The sequence below is a fragment of the Telmatherina bonti genome, assembly GCF_933228915.1.
Source record: "Telmatherina bonti genome assembly, chromosome: 2".
NCBI classification, from domain to species: domain Eukaryota; kingdom Metazoa; phylum Chordata; class Actinopteri; order Atheriniformes; family Telmatherinidae; genus Telmatherina; species Telmatherina bonti.
The window spans coordinates 35,524,567-35,540,101 of NC_136620.1; positions in this window are offsets into that span (position 1 = coordinate 35,524,567).

Below are 15,535 nucleotides of genomic sequence, written 5' to 3' on the forward strand. Positions count from 1 at the left end.
ATCTAATCACATGATCCAATCACCCTAGAGACCTTGATGGATGGTAGAAAAAAAAAAGAAAAACATCACCTAGCACGTATAAAAGAAACTGGGACATTCCCCCAGAGTGTCATGCTTGGCTGCAGGACTTTCCTGACCACAAACAGGATCTCAGTCTTTATCCAACCAAATCCAACCGATGTGTGTGTGTGTGTGTTTCTTAATTTATTGTGTGTTTTTGCTGTTATTATTTTTTTCATTAATTTATTTATTTGTTTTGTGACAGTGTAGTGGTGGTGGTTATAATTGCTTATAATCGTTATTAGAGTTCCTACTATTTTCTGTTTCACAGCTGACAATTTCTTCCAGAGGTGCATGATATCAGTTCCACCTGGATTTAATATGCAGGACCCTGCAACCTGTGGTTGTTTCAGTGGCATTTGTCCCTGTGTCATCTCAGAAGCAAACGCATTGTGTGTACTTTGCATCTCATTGCTGTCAAGCCAGACAACATTGTAGCACTGCTACAAGTTAATCGTCAGATGTTGTATTCATGAGACATCATTGGGCCTCTGACGTTGCTTTGTGAGCCCAACACCTGCTGTCAGTCTGCCTTTAGCACTAATTTGACCATTTTCTTTTACAAAGAGGCATTGAAGCAAAATGCTGTTTCATTGACACATCATTCATTTTGGGATGTCAGAGGCTTAGGTGAAAAAGAGGCATGGGTCATGATGTCAAAGAGTTCTATCTCAGCTAAAAGAAGAAGACTTGATATCATAGATGAGAGGTAAGCTTGCCATCCAGACTTAAAGCAACCCTTCATCACTTGGCCTTGAGGTCTGTTCCACAGGCAGTGACACATGCTGCAGGGTGTCAGAAACACTCTTGGACTATATGGTGGACTTAAGACAGTTGTGGTGAGAGAACAAGCAGCGGGTGATCTCTTTAATGCCTGTCGATTTACTTTTGAGACCTTGAAATGTCAAACCATACTTAAGATTTAGAGATTGTGAAAGAGGAGGTATGTGGATGATTGTAAACTGTAAAAAACACAATGTAAAAATAAATAAATAAAAGTAATTTTGTGTCTTTGTTTAAGCATCTGTAATCCCTATGTACTCACACAAAAGGTGATCATCATGACTGAAATTTTATCACTGAGTTTTATCATTTAAAAAAAGACTCATTTACTTTTTTTAAAAAAATATATAGTTTCTTAAGGTAGAAAATGATGAAGCACTCAGCATAAGAACAAAATCCGAAACTATTTTCTTTATCTTGCCAAGAATACTCAAAAAGTATATATTTTTTATTTATTTTTTTTATGTTAGAGGATTCCAACAGCATTGTTATTTGGTGTATGCCTTGGTTTTCATGTCACAGCTCTGTACTTTTTTTTTTGGTACAATGAAGGAATACATGCAAAACATAAAACTGCATGTTTAATGACATTTAAAATGAAAAAAAGTCTAAAAGTAAAAATGCTTGCAGTAAATTCTCTCCAATAAAAGATTCTGAAATAAATAAAAATGTGGCATAAAGATTAGCTCCCTCTATTTTACTGCTCAATGTCTGCACTTATTATAAGGGAAGTAGCAATGGGTTTTTTTGTTTTGTTTTGCTTTTTTGGAAGAAAAATACAACTAATTCAGTCAAAATTGAACAAATATTATTTTATTCCACAATTTAGTGTTTGTTTTCAAAGTGAAACTTTAGTTGCATGTGTGCTGTAAAAAAAAAAAAAATGAACATGCATTTAATTGCACAACTGTGACGTTTGGTTAGTAAAGAAATTGTTTACTTAAGCACATTTCAGATAGTCTGCAAAGTAAAAACTCGTCCAGTTTCCATGTTTTATTTACTTTACAGTATTTTTTAATGTCAAATAAAAACGTTGTCAGAAAATGTCATTTAAAGAAATCGTTGTTTATGTTACTGTAAAAAAAAAACAACAACTTAAATGCTGCAGGGGGGGAGACAGTGATTCTGTGGTTTGAGCACAGTTCATAAAATATGAGTTTTAAGCGACAACAAGCTTCCAGTCACATGTGAAGGGGGCGGGGCTTTAGGGCAGCTCAAAACAAGACCTCTGGACGGATTTTATCTTATCCACTTGTTTTTGTCCATTTACATTCTAAAGTCCTTCCAAGCAAATGGTTTTAATGATGCAAGAGGGTCTTGAAGCTCTGATTTTTCCTTAAATCTGCTGCTAGCCAGACGCTGTAGCAACAGAAGCAGTTACTTTTGTATGTGTGGACTCGGTAAGGCTCTGTTCTGAACCAAACTTTCTGAACCGAAAAATCAGAGTACAGATATGTGTACTGCTAGAACCCTGTTCTGACATATTAAGAAAGGCGTCATGCACACACACAAGTACTGTACAACAATATTCATGTTCACAGACTGGGAGAGAGCTCAGTTTTTCTGTTTGTCACGAGACGAGGCCGTCTTTGGCTGAGCAGTGACACCCCTGGGATTTCCTGGTGTAAGCTTGGCTCTAGATTCCTTGTGAAAACGGGTGCAGATTAAAGCTTCATTAGTCAAGGCTATTGCAGAAATGTGCTGTACATGCTCTACCTCTCATCTGCTGCTTTGTTTTTATTCCTCAGTAAAACATGTATTTTGAGAAAAGAGTCAATTCTACACAGAGGAAGAATCCGAGTGTTATATACTAAAAGGCTCATGCACACTGTTCCTTACATTTATGTATAAAATAAAAAAAGGACTTATTGCTGAGACCCCCAAGAATGGAACATTGTTTTAGGTCTTTAATCTAAACAAGCCTTTATGTAAATCTGTTTTAATTTACTTAATGCTATTTACTGCATATTGTGAAGTTACCTTTTAGTTTGCTTAACGTCAGGTAATAGCCAATTATCTTCTGCAGATTTGTGGAAATTTCAGAAGAATAATTAACCTATTTTGTTATATTTTTAAAACTGGAAATAATCCTGTCTGGTAACCACATACATTTAACACGTAGCTGATATTAGTAAAAACAATTTAACAATTACAACACATGTTGGCAGAAACTATACAAAATAAGAAAGACAGATTTTTTTCCCCCTTAATAAGCATAAGAAGATGCTTAAAATGTTTTCAGAGACAGTAAAAATTGTGCTTGAATTTGTCTTCATGCATCACATTTTGCGTTTTCTGAGACATTTTGCTTAACATGGCACATTTTTTCACCGGTGACAGGGAATACCTTGTGGCACAATTTGCAATTTCCCATGTATATGCTTTCTCCCACGCAGATACTGGAGATATTTAGATTCCCGTTCTATGTTACTTTTGCAAACTCTTGCATTTGACAGAAATGCTTGAAGAGGAGGCAGAAAGCTTTTTAAATCCAATTCCAACTCCCAGCTTGACTGCCTGCCAGCAACTCCTTTATTCTACATGGCAACAACAGCCAAAGTGCTCAAACGCATGTACATACCGTGTGGGAAAGAAACAGGACAGAGAGCATCCTGCCTGCTGCTGGTAAATATTTTCATCAAATTTGAAAGAATTTTCTTTTTTTCCCCCGAATCTGTTTTGGTATAATGGAAAGAAAATGACTTCATGTATCGATGCACAGCAACATTTCTTTTTTCCCTTATCATTTCTTTCTTGTGAACTTTTTTTTTTTTTTTTTTTTTTGATTCCTTTTTTTATGTAACAGTTTTTTTTGTGGCTTCATGATCCATTTTCTTGCTGCGTGCACAAAAATGCCTGGCAATGTCTGGTATTAGTTTCTGCAAATACACCAGCCCCCTTTTATATTACGACTAAGTAAATCTGTGCCTTTAATATTCAGTGTGTTTTGATAATGTCGTCTATTTCAAAATGTTGTGATGTTGTATATTAACATAGTTAAGCATGTGCAAGCTTCATATCTGGGTGATGATAAAACACAGGCTGCAAGAGCTTGTAAAGGAGAAGGAAACATCAAAGGAAATGCAAACTGGCTTCGTACAGCCATGCATGTTTTAAGTGCATGCATAATACAACACAGCATCAAAGCCTGAGTAAAAAGATTGTTGTAGAATGTTCAGGGTCAGGGCCAACACAGCACAGCATTCACCAACAAGGCATGCATTGCTTCTGTTTTTACAGCTCATGTTATTTTAATGTGTGTTTCATATTGGATTAGACATAAGAGAGTATTTGTTTAGTACTCATTCAACTGGTCCTTGATTTTGTTACAGTGCATCATTGAGTAGTTTTCTATTTGTTTCTCAAAAACCTTTAATAAATATGGTGAAAATATAAGCTCAGAAATAATATTAAAGACGTACCAATGTTGGGTTGCGCTGTTTTCTTTACAATGATTCCGCCGTGTGAAGAGACAAGATTATGCCAAAACTTTGTCACATGTGAGCGAGGTCTGATGAAAGCTCTTCTGGTTCATCTGTTTACTTTTAAAAGGGAGATGAAGTACCTCACCGACAGGGAAATCATAAGAAGGAAGTAGTTAGGGAAGAAAAGGGTGAATGACGATAAAAATTTAAACATGTTTATTAGTAATATGGTAACAATAATCTATAATTCTTGTCATGCCTACGGCTATGTTCACACTCAGGACGAAAAATCAATTTTTTTTTATTTTATTTTATTTTTTTGTCTTGTCCAGCATTTAAGCAAGCAGACTGATGTTCTGGATGCTGTGTTCTGCTGAGCAAATTTATTTTGCCAAGGGGAACTTTTGTAGATGTAATGATCCCCTTGTATTTCTTGATTCTTATTTTATTTTTCAATTTGTTTTGGATAATAGCTTGTATTACAGAGTTTATGCTGCTGGACCCGACCGGAAAGGACAGGAAAGGGGCAGAAAGAGAACATAAAAAAAACAAAAAAAAAACAAAAGAAAGAGATCAATGCATACATGTATATGCACATACATACCCACCTACATATATATGTATATACACTCGCACATACATTATATATATACATATATACATACATACATACATATACACATACATACACACACACATATATATATATACATATATACACATATACATACTCACATACATACACATACACATACACACACATACACATACATATACATACATACACATACACTCACACATATGTGAAAAATCAAATTAAAGAGAAGATTTAACAATTTGTTGACTGAATGAACACTTATCTTGAATTTGCCCATGAAACAGTCATAAATTAGATTTATCTGGATAATGCAGTGAATTTATTTCGATTGGATTATAATTACAATGGTCTTTGCTTTGATTGGCCTTATAAATAGTAAATGTCAAACTTTCTCATGTTGTCAGCAAAATTAATTAAAAACTATTTATACTTTTACTTCAGATGCTCATCTTAAATAATCTGCTAGACTTTGTAACTATGATTTACAGCTTCCAGCCATGTCTGCTTTCGCACGCCTGAGTAGGTGCTGAATTAAGAATTACTGTAAGAGAAGAAAACTTGGTCAATCACTGAAACTCAGCAGTTTTTAATCAAGGCTAAAAACTTTTCTATTTGCCACCTTTTATCAAGGCAGCTCTTAATTTTTCATGTCTGAACTTTTAATTCTTACATTTTATCCTTTTTTTTAATTTAGCTATTTGGCCTTTTGTCATTTACGTATTTATTTTTAAAGCTTCTTTTAATGTACTTATTACAGCTTCTTCTGCATCTTGCTGCAGTGCTTTTAAAGTTTTATGTGAAGCACTGAATTGTATTGTCTATTAAATGTGATTTACAAATTAAGTTGCTTTACTTTCCATAAGTTAGATCATGTATACATAAGTTGTACTCTTTATTTAACTTGAAGCCAAAATGGGAGTTATACTTTTTGTCAGGCATCATAGTTAAGTTGCACATTCTGATTTCCACAAACAAATCAGACTTTCTGAGCAAAGCAGGTTCAGTTAAGGACACAATGGCCATAACCACTTCAATTATGATTTCATAACTGAAAATGATCCGTTTCAGTTATGATTGGTAAATATAAAAATAGTTAATGAAGTAACATTTATCATGTGAGAACTCAGGTTCCTTTTTGTGATTGTTGATCAGAAGAGTGGTTTGCTCAGTAATGTGTGACCCTAACTTCTTGGTACATCAGTGGGCAATTGGTCTCAGTCCAAGCAAGCAAAAACCATGCATATAATATTATAATCATGTTTGCTTACAATACTGTGGGTCGTGCTGGCTTCCTCATCTCCCAGTTGAGGCAGAGACAAGGTGACATTAGCTCGGTTTGGCCGTCAGGCTGCCTTGGACTGACTGTTTTCTGGTTTTGGACTTGAGTTAAGATGATTATTTATTCTCTCAGAATATAAACAGAAATTCAGGAATTAAATATAACAAGTGATTTCCTGTACTCCATATGCAGCATTCAGCTCTGAGGCTGACCATCCTGATGCGAGTTAACCTGTTATTTAGGGTTTCATTTGTGGATTTTTATCATCTCACATGTCCACATATCTTAGTGCTTTGACTTTACATTGAAGGAACTCTAATGAACGCATTTTTCTCAAGTCTACAAGATCCCTTATCATCGTGTCATTATATCAAATACTTGCTTTTCATGTCTGTTGTAAATCTTTAAGGCTTATAAAAACAGGTTGATCTGGAAAATTGGTGCCAGCTACATTCATTTCGACATCAGTGAAAGTGACCCCGGACATCAGGGCATTCACAGTGGCAATGCTTCAAACACGATCTAACAGAAAGTCAGACAGTCCTGCTTTATTATAAACAAGTTTTTCTGTCAGGAAGCCGTTTAAAGATTTAGTTGTGGGTAATACAGCAATTAGCAATGTGTGCTGCATTTAATTGATCCAAAATGCAGTTCTGTCAGAGCAAACACAATGCAAACTCTGGAGCTGGGGTGGGCCAGCGAAATAAAGGAATCACTGTGCCCACAATTTGAATTGCTGATGAGGAAGACCTTTACTTAAGTTTGGCTGCAATCTAAAAGCTGCTGTTCACCTTAGTAATTAAATGCAGTTTTATTCCTTATGATGGTACCTAACAGCAACGATGTTTACGGCAGATTATTAGTTTTACTCATGTCTACGGACGTGTTGAAGTTTCGTCCTACAGTTTACTGTTAATGGCTGTTCCGTAATTGCTAATGTGGGCAATTACATGAGAGCCCCCTCTGCTCTCTTCATAACCCACAACAACAAACCTCTAATAGCTCATTGACTGGCTGCATGGTAAAAAAAAAGAATGGATTAAAGTGGTGCTGCATTCTATCCCTCTCCGTGTCACTATTTATAGCCCAAACAATTAAGCTGAGAAGACCTTCATTAGCCTGCTGCTATTCAGCAGGACCCTGAGTCGCCTTGCCAGCCAGCCAAACAGGTGTTCCTTAATAATCACTACTGAATTGCCAGCAACACTAGTTTGTGATTTTCCCTCCATATGTTTCAAGCTGTTAGCAGTCCTCTACTGAGAAATGAATGACTTTCTAAGCCTCATTACAATATCTTACAGTACTTACACGTGGCTGTTGGCTGGGAGTCTGACCTCATGCAAGACAAGCTGGCGATGTTTGCGACATTCTGCTGCAGAAGGGACTGAAATAACACATATCACAGAATTCATTAACACATATAACTCTGTCAAAAACATTTTCAAACTCGCAATATCGTCATGCCTGTGCAATCTCGTGTGTGTGTGTATGTGTTTCTCTTTAAAAGATTATCACACTTTGTTGTTTTCTTTTTTTTTTTTTTTCTGTGTGTATGTTACAAAAATTCCAATTTGTTGTGGCATGGGGAGTCTATTGTGCAAGTGGAGAATATATTTATTATTTAATCTGTTACAGCAAAACATATTTAGTCATTTTTAGCTCTGGAGATGAGAGAGCTGGCTCCAGTTCTTCACTGTAGCTGTGCCAGAAGCCAAGATATGACAGACTGCCAGAGGTTTTTAGAAATGCTGCAATGGCACGACACCCCTTCATCCAATTTGGCTATGGTTCATTTGTTATCTCATCAAGCAGTGATAGAATTAAATCAACATTTGCTGTACACTGGGAGGTTGATTTTGTTTTGGTAAATATATGTTGTTGGTTTTTTTTGTTTTTTTGCTCCAAGCTACAGTGTAATATATCTAATTTGTGCGCAAGTGTCTACCAAAATTATATACTAAAAAGAAGTTATTATGTAAGTGTCTAGAGTTTGGGGCTTAATATTAAATATATGAGAATTGAATTGTATGAAAGTAAAAGAAAAAAAAAAAAAGACACTTTTTTTTCCCCCCAAAATTCCATCCATCCATTCATTTTCTTAACAGTTTTAAGGGTCGAGGGATGCTAGAGCTTTTCCCAGCAATCACTGGGTGAGAGGCAGGGTACACCATAGACAGGTCACCAGTCCATCACATGGCTTCTCAAAATTCAAAAGAATTCAAACAATTGCAGAGATCCTTAAAGAGGTGCTATTATGGTATTTCAAGTTTTCTGAGCTTTCTACAGTGTTACAGTGTTGAATCCTCATCAGACATGTGAACCACACTGTTTTTTATCACCTAAACGCATGTTTGGGTTTGAGTTCCAGCACTCTCTGTTCGGTTTCCATGGCGACGAAAAACGCATCGTTTTAGAGAGTTTTTTCTACTTGGAAATCCTTGTGACGTCCCGGGGGATAAGGTTCGGTGATTGGTTACCTTCTACTGGTTAACAAGGGCATGTACAAATACATCAGGTGGGTGGAAAACGTCGGATAATGTTATTTCCAACGATGGCTGGTGAGTTTACCAAAGAGAGACATCCTGTTGCATTCGTTGCTGTGGGTTGCTGTTTTCCACTTTGTTTTCAGGCTCTGATTCAGGTTCCAACATGTAGAGCTGTTTGCTATGTGTTGACATTGTATTTTGTTTTTTTTATTGAGTTCATATTAGCCTAATGCTTCTGTTTATGAGATGTTACAATGACGGCGAAAGCAGGTGCGGTGCGCGCTCCCGATGTAGTGCAGTGGCGGGAGGCGGGGCTTAATCCGGAAGAGTCTCAATCCACTCGTTTTGCCCACAGGCTGATCTGACAGCCTACGGAGAGGGTCGGTCTGAAGTAAATAAAGCCATTTGTGACAATAGCTCGATCAATCCCAGCCCTTCTGGGCTCAGAAATAAAAATAAATTAGCCTGAAATGCACATAATAGTTCCACTTTAATGTATGCAAAACCTGAATTACTCTGAGATTTAAACAGATGACTTTGATAAAACAAAAATAAAAAAGATTCATTCACTTGTTGGTTCTTGAACAGAGAAGTGAACAGATCTGTTCTTGGTAAATGCAGTAAAAATGTTAATGGCTGGATGTGCCGAAAATTTCTTCAGTTAATCAAAAACTAAACTGAGGTGATTGTCTTTTGAGAAAAAGAAAAACTTTTAAAGGTCACCACAGAGCTTCATTCTACACCCCTAAAAACCCCCAACCAGGCCAGGGACCTGCCTGTCGGGATGGACTCAGACCTACATTTTGAATAACACATTGAAGAAATCACAAATCATCTTAAAAATAGATCAAGGGAAAAAAGTATGATGTCACAGCAGGACCTGGAAAAACTATTTCAGGCTTTCATCTTCAGTCGGCCTGGTTATTGTCCCAGGGTCTTCACAGGTCTACCTCAGAAATAAGTTAGAACTCTGCTGCTCCAGTTCTCACTAAAACCAAACACATAAACCACACCAGTCCATCTCTTGGGTCTTCATACTGGCTGCTTGTCTATCAGAGGATAGACTTTAAAGTTCTGTTTCTGGTCTAAAAAGCTCTGGATGGTTTTGGCCCAAAATACACCAGTGATCTTTTGACCCAGTATGAACCAAGCAGACCATTCAGGTCATCTGGATCTGGTCTTTTATCAGTCCCCAGAGTCAGTACTACCACTGGAGAAGCTGTTTCAGATTCTATGCTCTGCATGTCTGGAACAAACTCACAGAGAGCCTCAGATCAGCTGACCAGCTTAAAGCCCCCCCGGTTCTCAGCTGCACTGAATAGTTTTTACTTCAAAGTCCAAACCCAAATCGTTTCTTTTAAGCTTACATTTGTTGAACTTCATCATATTTGTCATAATGTTTTTATCTAATATTTGTTTTTTAATTGTAAATTATTCTTATTTTCTAATGTTTTAATATTTCTGTGAAGCACCTTGAATCACGCTGGTGTTGAATTGTGTCAGAAATAAATGTCCTTTGTCTTGCTTCTGTCTGCCTTCATTCTCAGGTGTTTTTTTTTTTTCTATTTTATTTGATTTTATTTTTATCCTGCTACATTCAGTAAAACTCTTTTGTTTTAACCCTTTAAAGCCAGTGGTAAGAATGTATTTATTTATTCACTGAAATGTAAATGCTTTCTCCCCTTTAATTACATGTAAAAATAAAAAAAGAGAACAAAAATACTTTTTGTATGTTCACCTTTCATGACTGTGTGATATGTCCACATTTTTGCAGAGCATCTTTGTGTTACTGTTTCCACAAAAGACAAGTCTTGTATTTTGGAAAACTGGGTTTTGAGACGAGATTTTACCAAAAAAATGATACAAAAGCTATGATACGGGGAGCTTTACAGGATTAATAGTGTCATTGAAACTCTGGATTTCTTGCTGATAACTTTTAGAGCAGTCAGTCTGATCCTGACTCCGTATAAATCTTCTGTTCTGTCCTTGCCTTCACCCCCCCATCTCCACCCAGAATTTTGTGCCATCTACAGTCATCTACCTTGTGCTTGTCTCCAGAAGAGTGTCATGAGAAGCATCTACCACCTTCTATCTGTGATCCTCCACCACCTGGAAAAGGGGGGGGCAATCTGTCCCCTTCCTCATCTGTTCGCTAAACAATGTTGTTTCAAATTTGACATTTGCAAAATAATTAATTTATCCTCATTTCACTACAGAAAACTTTTGTTCAAATGGATGAACAATTAGATAAAATAAAATGTAAAATGTGACGGAGACATCAAAGCATTGCAAACATGATTCACTTGCTCCCATGAACTGATCATGTTTGTCCTTCAGTTGTTTTCACTTCCTGGAATATGGAACTTCCTTCAGCTAGAGATGCTGGTCTAAAATGCAACTTCCCCATTATGAACCTGTCAGCTGTTTTTATGGTGGGTGAGACGAATTAATGTGATTGGACATTATGGTGGCCGGTCCAAACTTCATCTGCTGCTAATGTATTCCTCCCACTAACAATGTATTCATTCCCCCATCAGGATTCCAGCTCTCAGTGCCAGATTTGTACTTAACTCCAGTTACCAAAATTGGATATCCACATAGGCTTGTCACATTTTCTATAAACATTGCATGAACGGGCTGCTTCATCATTACCTGACACATTTATAAGAGTCTGAAAAATGTACAGTCTATAGGTGAACCACTTGTATTAACATCTCATTTATCTCTTAACTAAAAGAGTCCCTTGACACCTTTTATGAATTAAGGCATTTGACTTCACTCTCAACAAACATTTTCTAAAATTACTTAAAATATAATAAGCAGGAGTGTTTTTTTATGCTAAAGTTAAATAGGATATTTTATGATGTAAAATACTAGCTTTGATCAGAGGAACAACAATGCAGCTGGCTTATTCTGGTTGTTTAAACACACATGTAAGCTGACTGTGTACAGACTGGATTTAACGTGCAGTATGTATTTGAGTTGTTTGTTGTTGTTTCAGTTTATTTGATAATTTATGTTTAATTCTTATTTGTCCCTCATCAGCTTCAGCAATGCAGTGTGTCACTGTTCAAAAATGAAGAAAAAAATACAGGTTTGAGAAGGTGAGGATACTTTATGTGTCTCGTTTTAAGTGATGCATAAACATTATGGGTCTATAATTTCCATATTAGTGATGTGGCATTTTCTTTCTCTGACAAATATACTGTAATTGGTTCCTTTTCACAGTATGTTTTCCATTAGCAGCTGCTATAAAACTATCTCTTAGAGGCTGTCTACATTTCTTCCTGCCTTTAGCTGTATGAAGTGATACCTCCCACAACGATAGGGTGGTATTTTCGTTCATTCAGCGACTATCTAACTGTTGTACTGCAGCCTATATAAATGGAGCTGTCAGTCTGCTGCTTCACTGTAATTATGATGAAATACTAATTAGAGCTGACCTGACCTGTGCAGACATGCCCACGCTCTCACATGTCTACCCCAGATGGCAGCAGGTACAAAGGATGCTCAGGAAGAAGACCTTTATTCATTAGCACAGAGAGGACCTGTCCAGCCAGAATGTTAAGATTCGGAACATGCCTCATTTACTTTAGTTTCAAATTAGCCATTTTGGTCATTTTGCAGAAGGTTTTCTGTGTTAAATCAAACTGTTTCCCACAATGCGTTGCATATTTATCACAGCAGTATGGTAGCTTGGGGCGATCGTCATCATAGGATGAAATTTCACACTGCTTAACCATGCATAATAAATGTAATGTTTTCTGGAAACTATTTCCTTAAATATAAGTTCTCTTTGGTTTTAGTTTGATTTAATGAGCCTAAACTATGACATATGTCTAATTTAATTACAGGATTAGACCACGCAGTTTAACATATCAGCACTTACTGACCTGAATACATTTTGTTTGTTTAGATTTTGCTATAATTCTGTCATTCTATTTATACAGGAGCAGCACTGAATTTCTTGGTTAAAACTAACAAACATATTGTTTTGTAGGCTGGACAATATATATATATATATATATATATATATATATATATATATATATATATATATATATATATATATATATATATATATGAATAATATAGACATTTAGATCAAATAAAAATATAAACTTTGTTTTTTATTTTGTCATTAATTAAACATCTTTCACATATTTCTTGTTCTTTTGCAAATTTATTTCCTTTTTTTATTATCACAATTTATTTCCTCATGATTTGGTTTTTGGGCTCTTTTTTTTTGTTTTCCAGGTTTATTCATTTCTGTGGCACTCCCACATATTTATCAGTCATTCCTTACAATGGGAACAATGAGCATATTCATTCATTCAAATCACTGGCAAAATGTTCTGCTACTTTAAATAGATAAATAGAAAGAAAACATATTTCATGAGAGAAAATCTGCAGTGTTTTCTAAGTTTTTTTAGTTTGAATTCTGTTTTTTATTGTCATACCGCAAAAAAAGTCATGTTACAAATTATTCATCTATAGATGATTGAATTATATCACTATAACATCAATTAAATATTACTGCATTAAATAGTACATTTAGTCATAAGTAGTATCAGTATCATAAGAATATAGGTTAATAATAGCACATCTGTAACTTTGGGAAATGTGTGTCATTTCTGTGGATCAATGTTGTTACATGAGTACACAAGAGAAGATTTAGGTAAAAGTCAGTTATATATCACTCTAGAGGTTCTCTAGTGTACTTCTTTTTCTCACTCGTTTTTGATGCTGTTCCTATTGTTTTCCTTGTTCAATAATATATGGCACATATGCTTGCTGCTGAGACTAATGTTTTTGGTGTGGGATTTGTGCTGGATTAAGCTTCAAAAGAATGGCTGACAGTTTATTGTTCACTGTTGGCATGCTCCGTTCCCCCATAGGGATGCTCGTTTGGAGCAGTTTCTTTTTGTAAGAAGAAAACTGTACCAATGTTGCGCAATAATAAAAATATTTTTTAAATAGTATGGGGAGTATATGGTAATGGGATCAGACTGGTTTTAAAGTGCAAACAGAGCAACAAAACTTATGTACTGATTGGTGTTTTGGGCCACACTGTCAGTCATCAATGAATTTAATTCAGGCGAACATGCTGTTTAACGTAATATGATATGACTTACATATTTAATTATTAATCATGAATGAATGAATCAAACTCTTGCTTTCCTATGTTGATAGCAGCTCGTTATCCGCCGGTACAAATGAAGCATGTTTACTGTGATTCGTATGATTTATGTAATTTTATTATGCATGAGTGAATATGTTTTCTGTTATCTTAATCAGTCGCAATTACCCCCCCCCCCCCCCCCCCCCACCATCATCACCTCACTGTTTTGAGAATCAAAAGTGGCAACAAGGGTTGTGCACACTGGCTCAGCACAACATGCTCTTTCAGGGGAACAGCACTTGTCCAACATCTCAGAGGCCTTGATTGCATACAAACAGACAATGGCATCATCTAAATGTGTGTGCCATGCTCCCTCTTATCTCAACAGGCCTGTGGGTAATAGAGCAGTGCAACTGAGGTAAATAGAAGAAAACTATCGCTAGTACTTCTGCTCCAGAGGGAAAAGGCCACCGGCGTATGTTGTACTTGATTTTTGGCCTCTTTAGTACTTCACAAATATAGTAATGTGCAATAATAGCTGATGTAGCTAGGACCTGAGATTGGCGTCAAGTTGTTTGGATAGAAACCACATAATTACTTTATGTAATTAATGAGGAAGAAAAGATGAATGTTTTTTCCAGAATAGACCATGTTAATCTCTCGAAGGGCAAAGTTATGAATGTATTTCATAACTACAGCAATAAATGAGAATTTATATTTCATCACCAACATCAACGTAGATTATGTTGATATTTAAAGTGGAGAATAACCTTGGGCAGTTTTTATCTGTTCCAAAAATATCTGGAATATGTGTTTCCACAGTCTGAATGTAATGCACAGCACTGAAAGTTTATACATGCTAACAGACGGTGTGAAGGCACAAACAGCAGAGAAGTTTGATGGGCAAGCTCGACTGATGTTTCCAGTATAGACTGGGACATGACTGCTCTACACAAGCTCTCTGAAGCAAACTATAATTAATTATGCAGATGTCCACACATGGCAACTTTTACCCCTCTAAGCAGGTAGTATGGTTGCTCTTGCATGACAACACTGCAGCTCAGCAGTAATTGCAAGAGCAAAAGCCTGACGACACAAAAATGAATCTGTCATTTCCACATGAATGTAAATTACATGCATCCGTCTTGGTTGGACTACAAAAGTGATGAGATAAATGCTTGTGTTTGGAGTGCAAAAACACAACTGAAGGTCTTATTGACAGGCAAGAGCAATGGTGGACAGAGGGCTGTAATTAATCAAAAAGAGCAACACAACAACAAAACTGCCAGTTTTCTAATAAAGTTTGAAACTTGTTTTACTCACCAGTGAGTTCAAAATTGTATTCTGGACAACTTCAATGCTTAGTATTGTCCAACAGTGAAACTGAAGCAAAAGGAAATTCTCAATTGTTTTTGTTCTATGCAGCAAAGTTGGTTTTGCTCATCTATGTCATGCCGTTCAGAGGGGAAAAAAAGAAGGGCTGAGGCCTATTAGCAGAGCAACTTCTCATAGGCAGTAATCCCACAGACTTCTTTCCACCTGATGAGATGCAGAGCGGTGTGAAAAACATATTCGATCACATGATCAAGGAGTACTTAAGAGATTCATTTAATGTGCAGATTGCCTCTTGAGTCTTCTAATGGCACTAATGTCTGACCTGGAAAGAGACCCGCACTGATTCTTATTCAAGCCATGCTTTCCGTTGGCATGAATATTCCTTCAAATCAAACCAGAGGAAGGCGTGAAAGAGTACCAGAAGTAAACTGAAGGTGCAAGCCAGAG